General features: G+C 38.7%; 1 protein-coding gene across 1 annotated transcript in view; it reads left to right on the forward strand.

Annotated features, from left to right (window-relative positions):
* TMEFF2 (transmembrane protein with EGF like and two follistatin like domains 2) overlaps positions 1-15426 on the forward strand; it is a 279537-nt gene that overhangs the window by 26393 nt on the left and 237718 nt on the right. The window lies entirely within an intron of this gene.

Consider the following 15426-nt stretch of genomic DNA (forward strand, 5'->3'; position numbering starts at 1 on the left):
ATCTCATCCTCTGTCAACCCCTTCTCCTCCTGCCTTCAACCCTTCCCAGCATCAGGGTCTTTTCCAATGAGTTAAATCTTTGCATCAGGTGGCCAAAGTATTGGCGCTTCAGCTTTAACACCAGTCCTTCCAATGAATATTCAAACTGATTTCCTTTAGGATGGACTGGCTGGATCTCCTTGCAGTCCAAGGAACTCTCAAGAGTCTTCTCCAACACCACAGTTCAAAAGCATCAGTTCTTCAGCACTCAGCTTTCTTTGTGATTCAACTCTCACAAATGATTACTGTCCATAATGATTACTGAAAAAAAACATAGCATTGACTAAATGGACCTTTGTCAGCAAAGTAATGTCTCTGCTTTTGAATATGCTGTCTAGCTTGGTCATAGCTTTTCTTCCAAGGAGCAAGTGTCTTTTAATTTCATGGCTTCAGTCACCATCTGCAGTGATTTTGGAGCCCAAGAAAATAAAGTCTCTCACTGTTCCCATTCTTTCCCCATCTATTTGCCATGAAGTGATGGGACCAGATGCCATGATCTTTGTTTTATGAATGTTGAGTTTTAAGCCAACTTTTGCACTCTCCTCTTTCACTTTCATTAAGAGGTACTTTAGTTCCTCTTTGTTTTCTGCTATAAGGGTGGTATCGTCTGCATATCTGAGGTTATTGATATTTTTGGCAATCTTGATTTCAGCTTGTGCTTCATCCAGCCTGGCATTTCACATGATGTACTCTGCATAGAAGCTAAATAAGCAGGGTGACAATATACAGCCTTGATATACTCCTTTCCAATTTGGAACATTTGTTGTCCCATGTCCAGTTCTAATTATTGCTTCTTGACCTGCATACAGATTTCTTAGGAAGCAGGTCAGGTGGTCTGATATTCCCATCTCTGTAAGAATTTTCCACAGTTTGGTGTGATCCACACAGTCAAAGACTGTAGCATAGTCAATGAAGCAGAAGTAGATGTTTTTCTGGAACTCTCTTGCTTTTTCTATGATCCAACGGGTGATCAAAACAGTAAATAATTCTTAAGATTACAATGGCAGTCAGTTGCCTCTGCAGAAATCCCAAAAAGAAGAAATGGGAGGGATTCACAATATGATGGATTCGGTATACTCACATGGAGAAGGCAGTGGCACCCCACTCCAGTACTCTTGCCTGGAAAATCCCATGGATGGAGGAGCCTGGTAGGCTGCAGTCCATGGGGTCGCTAAGAGTCGGACACGACTGAGCGACTTCACTTTCACTTTCATGCATTGGAGAAGCAAATGGCAACCCACTCCAGTGTTCTTGCCTAGAGAATCCCAGGGATGGGGGAGCCTGGTGGGCTGCCGTCTATGTGGTCGCACAGAGTCAGACACGACTGAAGCGACTTAGCAGCAGCAGCAGCAGGTATACTCACAAAGAAGAATTTTCATTAGGATGCTAAGCATTGCAAAGTTTTTCTAAGGGGATTTGAACTTTTAGAAAGAGATTCTTTTAAAGTAGATGGAAATACTTTATTATAGTTCTGCTGGATGCCAGAGCATGAATTAGATAAATCCATAAGGATACCTAACTCAGGTATAATTGTTTGTAAAATGCCCTGTGGTTTATAAAAAGCACTAATTTATTTAATCACAATAGCAACCTTTGGATATGTGGAAGATAATAAAAAAAAAATAGCATTTTACCCACAATGCCAGCAACAGTACATTATGTTAACTAAGCCAGTCCTTGAATTTCAAGAAGGAAGGAAACTATAGTCTACAAGGTACCCTACCTTTTGCAGTAGCTGTATGCAACACCTATATCCAATAGACCCCATATTCTATTTACATAAATCTTATCAACAATCATATGAAATTTTATTATCTCTTCTCCTTACCCTCTTCTTACTCTCATTTTTATTTCTGAAACTATCTATTCTATTCAAAGTGTTATTAGTCATTCTGTTGTGTCTGACTCTTTGCAATTCCATGAACTTTAGCCCTCCAGGTTCCTCTGTCCCTGAAATTCTTCAGGCAAGACTACTGAAGTGGGTAGTCAGTACCTTCTCCAGGGGATCTTCTCGACCCAGGGATTGAACCCATTTTTCCTGCATTGCTGGCAGATTCTTTACTATCTGAGCCAAAGGGGAAGCCCATTCTATTCAAGGTCATCCTCAAACCCCTATGGATTTATGTATCATCAAGTTAATCATACTCATCAATCTATAAATGGTTTGCCATCTGTTCTTCTCTATTAATTTTCCCTTCATCACCCATCTCTGGTCTTATTCCTTTTTGAAGTATTCACTCTAAGGTATTTGTTATACTTTAACTTGGGGAAAAAATATGATTGTGTAAGTGGTTGCAGGAAGTGGTAGTTAAAGACTCAGTCTATGGAAGTGTACTCTGTGGATTTGGTCCCCATTCCACCACTTACTCGCTATGTGACCACAGACAGGTTACTTACACAATCTATTTTAGTTTCTTCATCCATGATCCTTGTAGGGTTTCCCGAGAAATAGAATCTGAGGTTAGATTTGTACATTCGAGGTTCACTAGTAGGGCTTTCAGGATCAGCATCGGTAGGAAAGAAGGATGTAGGACTGGGCAGATGGAGTAGGAATGGTGCAGTTTTAAAAAGCCACGGCAGGCACCATAAAGAGCTCTCAACATGGCATGTCCCCTCTGAGTTGTACTTAAAATTGGGTTGATGGGGCTGCACCTTCACATCCCACCATTGATCACTGTTGATGTGGGTGAACCCCAAGGGAGTGTTACCTCGGACCAGGTGGCTCTCTTTAACTACAGGCTAGACCTGGATAGGGACTCTGCTGTGACCTGTCTGTGAACAACATTCCCAGCAGAGAAGGGGCAAGTATGCTCATTGCATCATGGCATTCTCTACAATCTGTAACATTTAAAACAAGAAACAAAACAGAATCCCTGCTCTTGCAGGGCTTATTTCTTGTGAAAAGAGCCAAAGAGTAAACAAATAAACAAGAAAAAATATGGATTGTCATATGGTATGCAGGAGGGGAAAAGTGAGATAAGCAAAGGTAGAAAGTTGCTAATGGATTTGAAGTGATCAGGAACGCATGGACAAAGATAAGGAAGTGAAGGATCGGGATCGAGGCTTGCAAATAAGCAAGAGAAAGGCATTCTAGGAGAACTGCAATGCAAAAGCTCTGAAGGTGCATAACCCCAGAAGGTCTCAGATGTTAGTTAGACTGAAGTGAGTGAGAGGATGCTTGGAGATAAGGAAGAGAGATGGAGGTGAGCCTATAGACCCTTTTATGGGGTTTGACTCTTCCTGTGAGTAAGTTGGGAGCCATCGAGGGTCCACAGCAAAGAAAATGTTCTGATGTGACTAGTGATTTTACCAGATCTGTGTTGAGTTGAACGCAATGAGTTGAAGTAAGGGAAGAAGGAAAGACTACTGTAATTAAAAGAAAAAAGATGGGACTTGCCTGGTAGTCCAGTGACTTAGGCTCTGTGCTCCCAATGCAGAAGACCAAGGTTGGGTCCTTGGTCAGGGAACTAGATCCCATATGCCACAATTGAAAAAGACCCTGCATGCCAAATAAGTACACATATTTTTAAAAAGAATGAACATATTTAAAGAAGAAAAAAGATAACATTTCTTTTACCTGCTTGTCAATGTTCAGGAGTCTGTGATATATTCTCCACAATGTCTCTTGTCTATTCCAGATGTACCAATCTGCTACCCACCCAAAAGACGTTGTTGGTGGTCCTTTAAGTAGATATCCTACTGTAGATATTGTGCAGTAGTTGAATCAATTTTTTTTTTCTCTTAGGGTATTTTCATATTTAGGGTTTTATTTAAGATGTCCTTCTCTTGTTTTGATGCTTGTAAGCAAGCAGAACATTTCAGGCATTAGCAGACAGTATTTAATACATAGGAATCTCTCTGCATGCTGCAGTGCATGCCAAATTGCATTGACTTTTGTTTCAAATTTGGATTTGAAAATATAGCATTTTTTTTAGTGTACTAGATGTACAATATGTATCGTAGCATATGATTTTCAATGTGTACTTAACAAAGAGCAATTTCATTTTCTCTGGTAAATTACACACTTGTTATAGCTTTGGGATTTAAAAGAATCCTGGAATAAATAGAAAACAATATGTTTAAATAATGTTAGCATTCTGGCTCAGTGAGTCAAACCACAAGAATTATTCCAGTGACTTTCAGTTAGTCAACTGGTTCTGAAGATAACTTTCGTTTTGTGTTCCTTGCTGGGATCTCTCTCTGAGAAGAATAAAAGGAGAATTAACTGTATTTTAAGTAAGGTTGAATGGATGATTCCAAGAACTTGTTTAGCAGATGGATCATTTAAATTGGATCTATTCCTAATCAAAAAAATATTTATTTAATATAAAATAATAAATACAGTTCTTATAAACTTAAACTTCTATCCCATTTTCTCTCATTTCCCAGCTGCTTTTCTCACTCCTTAATTTCATAGTTTGACTGATTGGATGGTTGTTCTAAGATTACCTTCTGATGGGGAAGGCCACAAACAGAAATCCATATTAGTGGAACCAGTTAAGAGGGAACCCATTTCTAGTATAGCCTCTACACAAAATTAATGTACTCTGCATATATTTGGTCCTGGCTAAATTGAGAAATTTTGCAACATCTTGGAAGCATTGAATTGGGGTGAGAGTCATTTTAGACACACTCCAGAGACTGTAAACTTAACAGAAAGCCATGGCCTTTGGCAAGTAGAGTTTCTGACACACTGATTTAAGCGGTGGTGGTGAACATTTGGTAAAGAGACATGTTGAGCCACATACTATCATTTCTCCTGAACACTTGGAGCTTTCTGATGCAGTTTGAGTTCTAATCCTTAAGGATTGGAGAGTTTACAATGGTGAAGATTTTATTAAGTTACTCAAAAGACAACTATAATAGCAGTTTGAATGTGCTCCTCTTTGAAAGTAGGTGTTATTTTTAAATATAATTAAAGAGAAACAACTGGCAGTTTAGAGGAAAAGGGATATTAGTGGTAGTAATTACACTGTATCTTAAACAGTGGGATGATGTTAAATGGTTATATTCTGGAAACTCATGTTCTAACTACTTTTGAGGCCCATGCTGCCCCAACAACCACATTCAAGCATTCATTCAGAAAACACCCTTGACCTTTCACGAAGAGAGAGCTTCCTTACACCAAACTCTGCTTTGAAATAGAATATGGCAGAGTTATAAACCCAGTTCAATCCTATAAATCAGGACACTGTGTGAATTTTTATTGTGAATAGCTCTCAGATTTCTGTGTCCAGACCCTTCACCAATCCCTTATTTCATCCCTCGTCATCTCTGGTCTATAATGTTGAAAAAACGCCTCCTAACTTGTCTCCCTTTTTCCAGTCTTGTCCTAAAATTTTTCTTACTTGCACAGTCAGAATGATTTATAGAAAATACTTATCTGAGCATATCATTCCCCTGCCTACAACCCCACAATGGCTGTCCATCATCCTTAGAATAAAAGTCAGTCTTTCCAGTAGGAAGTACAAAGACCTCCAGAATTGCTCCAGTACCTGCTCACCATCCTCATCATTAATCTTCTTCACCTCAGAGCTGACAACTCCATTGTACCTTTGCATTGAGAGTAGTTCACTGAGACACAACGTCAATAGGTTTCATGCCTCTTTGCTTTGCTAATGCTCTTCCCTCTTCCTAAAATGTGTCCCGTGCTTTTGCCTAAATAGTATTCATCTTCCAAAACTAAATCAAGGCTCATATAATATAGGGAGATTGCCGTAAATCTGCTGATTGGAGTAAATATCATTCTACTTTGTGTCACTAATCTGATTCATTGAAGTAGCATGTTTATGTATGTGCTTACAGCTAATTATTAATACCCTTAGATGCAGACCGCAAGGCCATATGCTTAGGAGGATATCATTGAATCTTTGCTCAGCTGAGCTAAGGCTCTAAAACTAACAAAAAAAAGTGTGCTTAAATTTTGAAATGTTTCTATTCACATTTGGCTACTACAGTTTAAATTATTTGAAATTCTGAAATAAAAGTTAAATATGAAGAGTTTCATATGCTAAAATAACTGTAGAATTATTTTAACTCAATAGAAAAGGACTAAAAAATACTAGAGAGTAAGAGAATGATCCATGCCACCAGGAATAAGACAAGAAGATGATATTTGCAAGCCTAAAACAGCTTCATAAATAAGCAAATGCTTATCCAAGACCTAAAGAAATTCAAGGAAATCCAAGAGGAGCCTAGCAAAAATATAGGCTACCAGCTTAAGCTCAGAAGCTTTCCTTTTGCATTTCCTTTATTTTTGAAGTACATGGCATCTGATACTATTAATATCAATTTGTTCATCTGTGATTTGCCTCATTCTCCTAAAAGTGGTGTGCAAAGAAAAAAAATTGAAGTTATTTTAGGATTCTAGTTAGTTTGTAGGTAATTGAGATAATTTTACCCAATGTGAATGCTTTATCCCACTTCTAAATTACTTATTAAAATACCAAATGACTTTGGCCAGAGAATAAAATCATTTGGAAATCCATTTGGTACCTTCATTTAATTTGACACTGAACCAGTGGGGAAAAAATAAAAGATGGTCTTTTCAGGGAATTATAATGATTACCCCAAATAAAATGTACTTTAACCATAGACTAATACTGCCTGAAGAGTAAAACACTTGATATTAATTTCTTAGAGCTAGAAAAGAAAGAAAGTGAAGTCGCTCAGTCGTGTCCGACTCTTTGCAACCCCGTGAACTGTAGCCTACCAGGCTCCTCTGTCCATGGGATTCTCCAGGCAAAAATACTGGAGTGGGTTGCCATCTCTTTCTCCAGGGGATTTTCCCAACCTAGGGATCAAGCCCAGGATGCCTGCATTGCAGACAGACGCTTTACCCTCTGAGCCACCAGGGAAGCCCAGAGCTAGCACGTTTCTTCATTAAACGGAATAAGAAAGCAGAACTCGTGAGCTTCAGCTTTCAGCTTATGAAGCATCCAGTGGTATATGAAGAGGAAAGGGCCTCCTCCATATGATGCCATGAAGATTTTAGAGGAAATGATTTTAAAGTAAGTCACTGTGCTATCATCAGACTGAAAGTAAAGATCCAACCAGCAGAATTTCATAGAAGTGGGCCTGGCATGTAGTAGGTGCTTGATAAGTATTTGTGAGATTAACGCATGGATGAATGAACTGCTAGAGCAGCGATGTGAACTCCTATAATAGCAAATAATTGATGCATGTGTGAACAAGGAGGCCCTGCTCCCACCTCCGAGTAACTGCTAACTATGGCCCTCGACTTACTTAGAGTAGGCATTAGAAATGCCATGAGATGTCATTTCTCAAGAAATCTGAAGAGTGATTCTATTTCTTCCACTAACTCTGAGTCACAGCTCTTCCCCACATCCCTATGCTCTTTTTTTTTTTTCATCTGTTTTCCCATGAATGAAACTGGAACAATATGGTAATGCTGTACTCAGATATAAAAGGAGATATTTATAGGGGATAAAAAGGAGAGTTTGGAGAAACAAGATAGGAGAGCAATCTGGTAAGAAAGAGAAGGATTTTTCAGTGCAAAATGTCAGAAAAAAAGGAGAAAGCGGTGGTGTTCAATGTTTTGTCTAAAAAAGTTTTTAGTGTCCTTCTAAAGGACAAAAAATGTGGAATGTTAAATGGCTTCAGACGGGTAGGCAGTACTATTTTTTTTTTATATGTCCCAACTCTTTAATATTTCTTTCCATATTAACACATCAAATATTTACTCGTTTAGTGCATTTCTCCTCAATAGTTTCTATACCCCAACATATACATGTTTTGAGAAGAAAATCAAGAAAAAGTTGATGCAGACAAAGATTTTCCTCTTAACTCTACTCCACACAAAATTTTTCTCACCCATCTAAAATAGTATTTAATGCTGCCAGAGAATATTTCATTAGGAAAAACAGACCTTGTTCTTGCCAGACAAGGCAAAGGTTGAAATCAATGCTTCAGACTGCTGAGTAGGAGATCTGACAACCTACCCTTACCCAGCACTTCTGCAACGTGCTTGGCAGAACTTGAATGCCTCAGGATGCTATTATACTAGAGGGTATCCAGTTAAGTAATACTGAGCAACGGAGCATAATTTAACCTATTTTGAAGAGTCACAGATAAGGTGAAGAACTTGCTCCAATTTGCCCAAGACTTTTCCAGTTTTCACATGGAAAATCCTGCATCCCAGGATACTCCACAAAAATAAGGATGCAGAAATAAGGATGATATGGCACCTAAGTCACATAGGAAAGGCTAAGAAGCCTTATGGTTTAGAAGTTTGCTAAATTTTGTTTAAAAAGTATTTTAAAACAACACCTGACCATGAATCATTTTTCTTAAACAAATATATTTTAAAAATTAAAGGAATTAGTAATTTAGGGTACATACTTTAGGAAACTCTGCTCCAACCCTAACCATTTATCTCTTGACCCCTGCAATCTCATTAGCAGTATGTGTTACAGGACATATGGAGACCTGAGGGATGATCTACCAGTTGTGACTGAATCTCCTTCTAGACCTTAGACTACGTAAGCCTCAGGCTGGAAACTTGGAAGAATTTCCATATAGAAATAATTTCATCACTTCAAAATCATTCTCTTTCACAAATATTAACCTGTCTTAATGCACATATTTTAGGAGTTTCATTGTGGTGGTTGTTGTTTAGTTGCTAAGTTGGGTCCGACTCTTTAGCAACTCTAGGGACTATAGCCCGCCAGCTCCTCTGTCCCGGGGATTTCCCAGGGAAGAATATTGGAGTGGGTTGCCATTTCCTTCTCCAGGGGATTTTTCCAACCCAGAGATGGAACCTGTGTCTCCTGCTTGGCAGGCAGATACTTTACCACTGTGTTACCTGGGAAGGAGTTTCTAAAAGAAGGTAAAAATACTGTGAAAATCTTTAAAAGATTTATATTCTAAATTCTTTTCTTATTTGCTATTGTATAATTCTGGATGAGTCTTGAGTAGATGTTGGGAAGTATGCATAAATTTAAAAATATGTTAGGAGAAAGTTTGGAGATTGCCATTATATGACAACAGAATCATTCATGCAACTTTCCTCTGAACTTTTCTGTGTGGGACTAACCATACCTATAGAGGGGAGGAGAGAGGACAAGGAGATAAAAATACATAGAATGGAATAGAAACCTTTACAATGTCTGGAAATGGAGAAAAATTCAGATTCAGAGCTGCCTGTTCAGACACTCAGCTGTGTCTGACTCTTTGCGACTCCATGGACTGCAGCACGCCAGGTTTCCCCATCCTTCACCATCTTCTGGAGCTTGCTCAAACTCATGTTCATTGAGTCGGTGATGCCATCCAACCATCTCATCCTCTGTCATCCCTTTCCCCTCTTGCCTTCACCCTTTCCCAGCATCAAAGTCTTTTCTAATGAGTCAGCTTTTTGCATCAGGTGGCTAAAGCATTGGAACTTCAGCTTCAGCATCAGTCTTTCTAATGAATATTCAGGACTGATTTCCTTTAGGATTGACTGGTTTGATCTCCTCGCTGTCCACGGGATTCTCAAGAGTCTTCTCCAACATCACAGCTCAAAAGCATCAATTCTTAGTTCCATTCTGTACTTGTCACCACATCACAAACTAGGACAGGTGCCTCTTCCTGCACCTGCAAATTTGGTTAAAGAAGGCAAAGCCCATTTTAGTGATCCACAAAGGATTAGCTGAGTGGATTCATGAAAGGGACTCTGTTATGCTGAATAATGTATTCATTCCAACAAAACCTTAAACTTTTCTCAATTCAAAGACTTTTTTTCCTAAGTTTTTCTAAGTACTTTTCAGCTCTAAATATCTGAGAATTAAAAAGTATTATTTCTGACATTTCTAGCACACATTATTTACTGATAATGCTGAGAGAACATTCCTTTTAATAAAATTTCTAATTTTCATACCTCTTGGATGAGGTCAAGCAAAAGAAAAAGGCTTTAGCTGCATACCACTCCCCGAGGTTAAAGGAATGAAAAGGAAGAGTTGGAAAAGTACTTTAAATAGTGTATTGCTTTTAGGTGTGCTGCTTCAAATTGGGCAATTATAGAAACACTGGTAGAGACACATCCCTGCTAATTTACATATGCATAGCATTAGACGCATCACTAAAACTCATACAGCTTATCTGTTTCAATAATTGATAAGCCTAGTGTAACACTCTAAAGACTATTTTATACTGTCTTGTATTAAGATCTTATAATGAGCAGCTACTCTGTGTTAGATACTTACAGCCACATAGTACATACTTGTTATAACTATTCAAGAAATACATGTCTCCATTTTCCAATGAAGAAAATAAATGGCACACAGGTTAAAATACTTGTGCATAACCATGTAGTTAGTGGCACAGCAAGGGTTTAAACCCAGGCCCTGAAGCTCTACAGTTCCTTTTTCTTTTCTCCACTGTTCCCTGTGCAATCTACCTTATATTTTAAAGTCAGAGATTTAAAATATATGACTTTTCATATTAAAATATATTAAACAGGTATTAATTTCATTAAAGGAAGATGTTGCTGTTAAGTAGGAATTTTGCACTAATCAGAAAAATGTGTATGCTTTTTGTTTTGTGTGATGTGCCTTTGGCTTATTAGTCCTTGGTGCATACACACACACACACACACACACACAGAGTTTTTTTATTCAGAATATTCATTTCACTAGTATTTATTGATAATACAATACTTCCCTCTAGTTACACTATATACTTTTGATTTAATAACATGGCATAATATTACTATACTTTGTGCCAACCATGTCTTACATGCTTGAGATACAGAAAAAAGTCCCTGTTTGTGAAGCTTATTTCTAAAGGGAAGAAAAAGACATAAGCCAAGCAAATAAATAAACAAGAACTTTTCAGAGAATGACAATTTATTTTAATAAAGTAAAACAGTGATGCAATTCAGAATGATTGAGTTTTATGGAAAGAGTGAGATTTGCTGTGTGCTGTGCTCAGTCACTCAGTCGTGTCCAAAATGTTATTTGCAACCTCATGGAGTGTAGCCCACCAGGCTCCTCTGTCCATGTGGATTCTCCAGGCAAGAATACTGGAGTGGGTTGCCATTCCCTCCTCCAGAGGATCTTCCCTGCCCAGGGACTGAACCCTCATCTTCTGAGTCTCCTGCGGTGACAGGCAGATTCTTTACCTGCTGAGCCATTGGGGAAGCCCCGAGATTTGTACTGAATGCCTAAATTGTGCACCAAGATCCCAAGGCAAGGCACTAGAGAAAGCAAATGTCAATGCGCTAAAGAGGACCTTAGTGAAATCCAGAAACAGAAAGAAGGTAAATGTAGTTTGAACACAGTGATTGAGGAGGAAAGTGGTAGGATAAGAGAGTGGAGAAGTGGGAAAGAATTTGGGTTTTATTTATAGTGTCATGGGAAGCATTTGGAGGAGAGTAATATAATCTGGCTTATATTTTTAAAAGACTGCTCCGGCTGCTATGTGGAGAATGAATTATAGATGAAACAAGAGAGGAAGCAAAAAAATCAGCAAAAAGGATTATTGTAGTATAAAAGGTAAAGATGATCCAAACCTAACTGGGGTGCTGACAGAAAAGATAGTGAGAAGGTGACAGATATGCTGATATCCCAGGTCTACTCAAATGACCTTTCATTCCTTTCCATATTGGCACCGGTATGAACAAAAATGTTATATACCAACACAAAGAAGGATCTAGGAAGGAGAAGGAAAAAAGATTAAAATCCTATCACCTCATTGTGTGCTCTTAAAAATCTCCATACACATTTGGCATGAGTGAATATATAGGTTTACATCTAAGACATGAAAATGTTTCATAAAAGACATCATTTTAAAAAACCAAAGCTCATGCATTCAGCCTATTGTATTCATCTAAGGCAATTTTCTCAGACTTCAAGAGGGAAAGCAGATTGATGTACGTTGGGGATTTTCAACCAGTGGCTTTTCAATAAAGCCTGCATCTACTGATGTTTTTGTTTTTCATTTACCATTTTAAATTTATACCACTTAAGCATCATCACTGGCATGGCAGTAAAAGGTAAAATATAAAAATAGACAGCTCTATAATTTGGCCTTTAAATGGCTTTATGCATTTATATTCTATGTAGGATATGTAACAGATTGTGATAACAGAATCAGGTATAATCAAGTTGCAGCCTTACAAGTATAGCAAATATCACGAAACAGCTCTCTTCTGCTGACTCAAAGAGTGGGAGTTCTACTTCTTTCATTATATTCTTTCTATAACAGCTTATCACTAGAAACACCTTTATGGCACTTCTCCTGCTTTGTCAGTGTGAATGTCCCCACCATAGCACTTTCCCCATATTTGCCATTGATTCTTGCATTGGGTTTTCTTCTTTGCAGACAACTAGTTTGAGTGGCTTTAAATCTAAAACATAACTTCCACCTTTAGTTTCTCAGTTCACATAGCAATATAGTGAAGTCATTTTCAAATGCAGAAAACCCTTGGCCCTCAGACTGATTTTATTCAGCTTCCATGGTGTTACTCTTTTATTTCTCTAAAGCCTGTAGCCTTCACATGTGCTGTTGGAGGGAAAAATTTTATTGTTGGTATATAGCACATCTACAATTAACTTCTGCTTGTCTTTACATCTAAATGCAAATGAGGAGACTGGAGCATACTGAGAGTAACAGCCGTTGTAGTTCACTCACCTGTTCTCATGGATAGAGGCTTAAAAGTTACTGTCAAATATTTGTGAACATGCATATTTCTTTCACAAAGATTATTTGACAGTGGGTAGTTTTCTTGTTTTGCTTGAATTGTTTTTTTTTTTTTTTTTTTTAAACTTGTTTAGCTTTTCTTCCCGATCAAGCCTAAACTGCAATTCCTGCAGAACCCACAGAAGGGATTCCTTACTGGGTTCATGAAGTGGGAACAGTCTTGTACCAGTAGGGGGAGCTCATATCATGCCTATTTTGTGGGTTGTAGAAGAGTTACTTTGTAGGTTTGTGTAGTAAGGGTGGAGCTGTTTTAACTCTAAAACCAACAGAGATTTGCAGTTGGAATAAAAGTTATTTTCTCCAATGGAAAAGTAAAAATTTGCTAAAGTTGTAAATCTCAACTAGAATGAGAGTTTTAGATGGTTTTGGTTAATGAATCTGCATGCTTTGGTTGAATTTTTCAGAGAGCTGAAATTTGGAGGTTTTAAAACATGTTGAAAAAAATTTTTTTCTTGATATATATTAATATTGGGCTTCCCTGGTGGCTCACTGGTAAAGAATCCACCTGCAATGCAGGAGACAGGAGACCCAGGTTCAATCCCTAGGTGGAGAAGATCCCCTGGAGGAGGGCAATGGCAACCCACTCCAGTATTCTTGCCAGGAAAATCCCATGAACAGAGGAGCTTGGCAGGCTATGCTCCACTGGGTCGCAGAGTCAGACACTGAGTGACACGACTGAAAACATATATTACTTTCCTCTATAAATAAGAGATGCACCCCTGATTTTAAGGATTTTTGTTTGTCTGGTTACAAGTGTTCAGTTCAGTTCAGTCCCAGTCATGTCCGAAGCTCTGCAACCCCATGGACTGTAAGACGCCAGGTTTCCCTGTTCATCACCAACTCCCAGAGCATACTCAAATTCATGTCCATCGAATTGATGATGCCATCCAACTATCTCATCTTCTGTCATCCTGTTCTCCGCCTGCCTTCAATCTTTCCCAGCATCAGGGTCTTTCAAATGACTCAGTTCTTTGCATCAGGTGGCCAAAGAATTGGAGTTTCAGCTTCAGCATCAGTCCTTCCAATGAATATTCAGAACTGATTTCCTTTAGGATGGACTGGTTGGATCTCCTTGCAGTCCAAGGGACTCTCAAGAATCTTCTCCAACACTATGGTTCAGAAGTTCGGCACTTAGCTTTCTTTGTAGTCCAACTCTAGCATCCAGATGGACCTTTGTTGGCAAATAATGTCTCTGCTTTTTAATATGCTGTCTAGCTTGCTTATCACTTTTCTTCCAAGGAATAAGTGTCTTTTAATTTCATGGCTGCAGTCACCATCTGCAGTGATTTTGCAGCCCCCCAAAATAAAGTCTCTCACTATTTCCATTGTTTCCCCATCTATTTGCCATGAAGTGATGGGAACAGATGCCATGATCTTAGTTTTCTGAATGTTGAGCTTTAAGCCAACTTTTGCACTCTCCTCTTTCACTTTCATCAAGAGGCTCTTTATTCCTTCTTTGTTTTCTGCCATAAGCTGGTGTCATCTGCATATCTGAGGTTATTGATATTTCTCCCAGCAGTCTTAATTTCAGCTTGTGCTTCATCCAGCCTGGCATTTTGCATGATGTATTCTGCATATAAGTTTAATAAGAAGGGTGACAATATACAGCCTTGATGTATTCCTTTCCCAATTTGGAACCAGTCTGTTGTTCCATGTCCAGTTCTAACTGTTGCTTCTTGACTTGCATACAGATTTCTCAGAAGGCAGGTAAGGTGGTCTGGTATTCCCATCTCTTGAAGAATTTTCCACAGTTTGTTGTGATGCACACAGTCAAAGGCTTTGGCATAGTCAATAAAGCAGAAGAACTCTGGAACTCTCTTGCTTTTTTGATGATCCAGTGGATGTTGATAGTTTGCTTATGAGTGTAGGTAAATATAAACATGGCAGGTGCAGATGTAAGTGGCAGTGTAGATGGGGTTGAAAGGACACTGCTTGCGCTCTTGAATTTGTTTTTCTCAAGTATCTCTTAAGCAAGCTTGCTTTGGGGCTATTTGCCTTTCTCACTAAATTAGTGTTAAACATCCTCTGATGGGCACCAGGAACCTGATTAGCTAATTTTCACCAAAATCAATAAGGAATCAGGGCCTGAAGCATTCTTCTCCTACTCTGGATTATTCTTTGAGGTTGTTTTGACTGTCCTTTGTCAACACCCTTCAAAATACTCTCTTAATTTTGGAATCTATGGACATCAAGTGCCTCATCATGCTGAATGGACCTTTCCCTTCCCCCTGCATTTAATGCATTCACAGGAAATGCTCACTTTTTTATACCTCATCAAGCACCTCCTTAAAGCCAGGCACTAAGCAAAAGACCAGAGATTAAATATGAAAGATGAACAAGACTGGTTTTTGCTCACACCAAACTCATGACCTAGGTACTGCCACTTAGTGTGTTGGGAAAAGTGTGGCTCCAAAGACTGTTTTCCTCATCAGAAGAAAAGGGCACACTTAGGCTCAGCTGATAAAGAAACTGCCTGCAATATAGGAGACCTGGGTTCAATCTCTTGGTTGGGAAGATCCCTTGAAAAAGGGAACAGCTACCCACTCCAATATTCTGGCCTGGAGCATTCCATGGACTGTATAGGCCATAGTCCATGGGGTTGGACTGTGTAGTCCCTGGGGTTGCAAAGAGTTGGACACGACTGAGTGACTTTCATGTTCATATCTCCAAACTGGTCCGAATATTTGA

The sequence above is a fragment of the Bos grunniens genome, chromosome 2, assembly GCF_055505025.1.
Source record: "Bos grunniens cultivar Pamir isolate PY7600 chromosome 2, Bosgru_T2T1.0, whole genome shotgun sequence".
NCBI classification, from domain to species: Eukaryota; Metazoa; Chordata; class Mammalia; order Artiodactyla; family Bovidae; genus Bos; species Bos grunniens.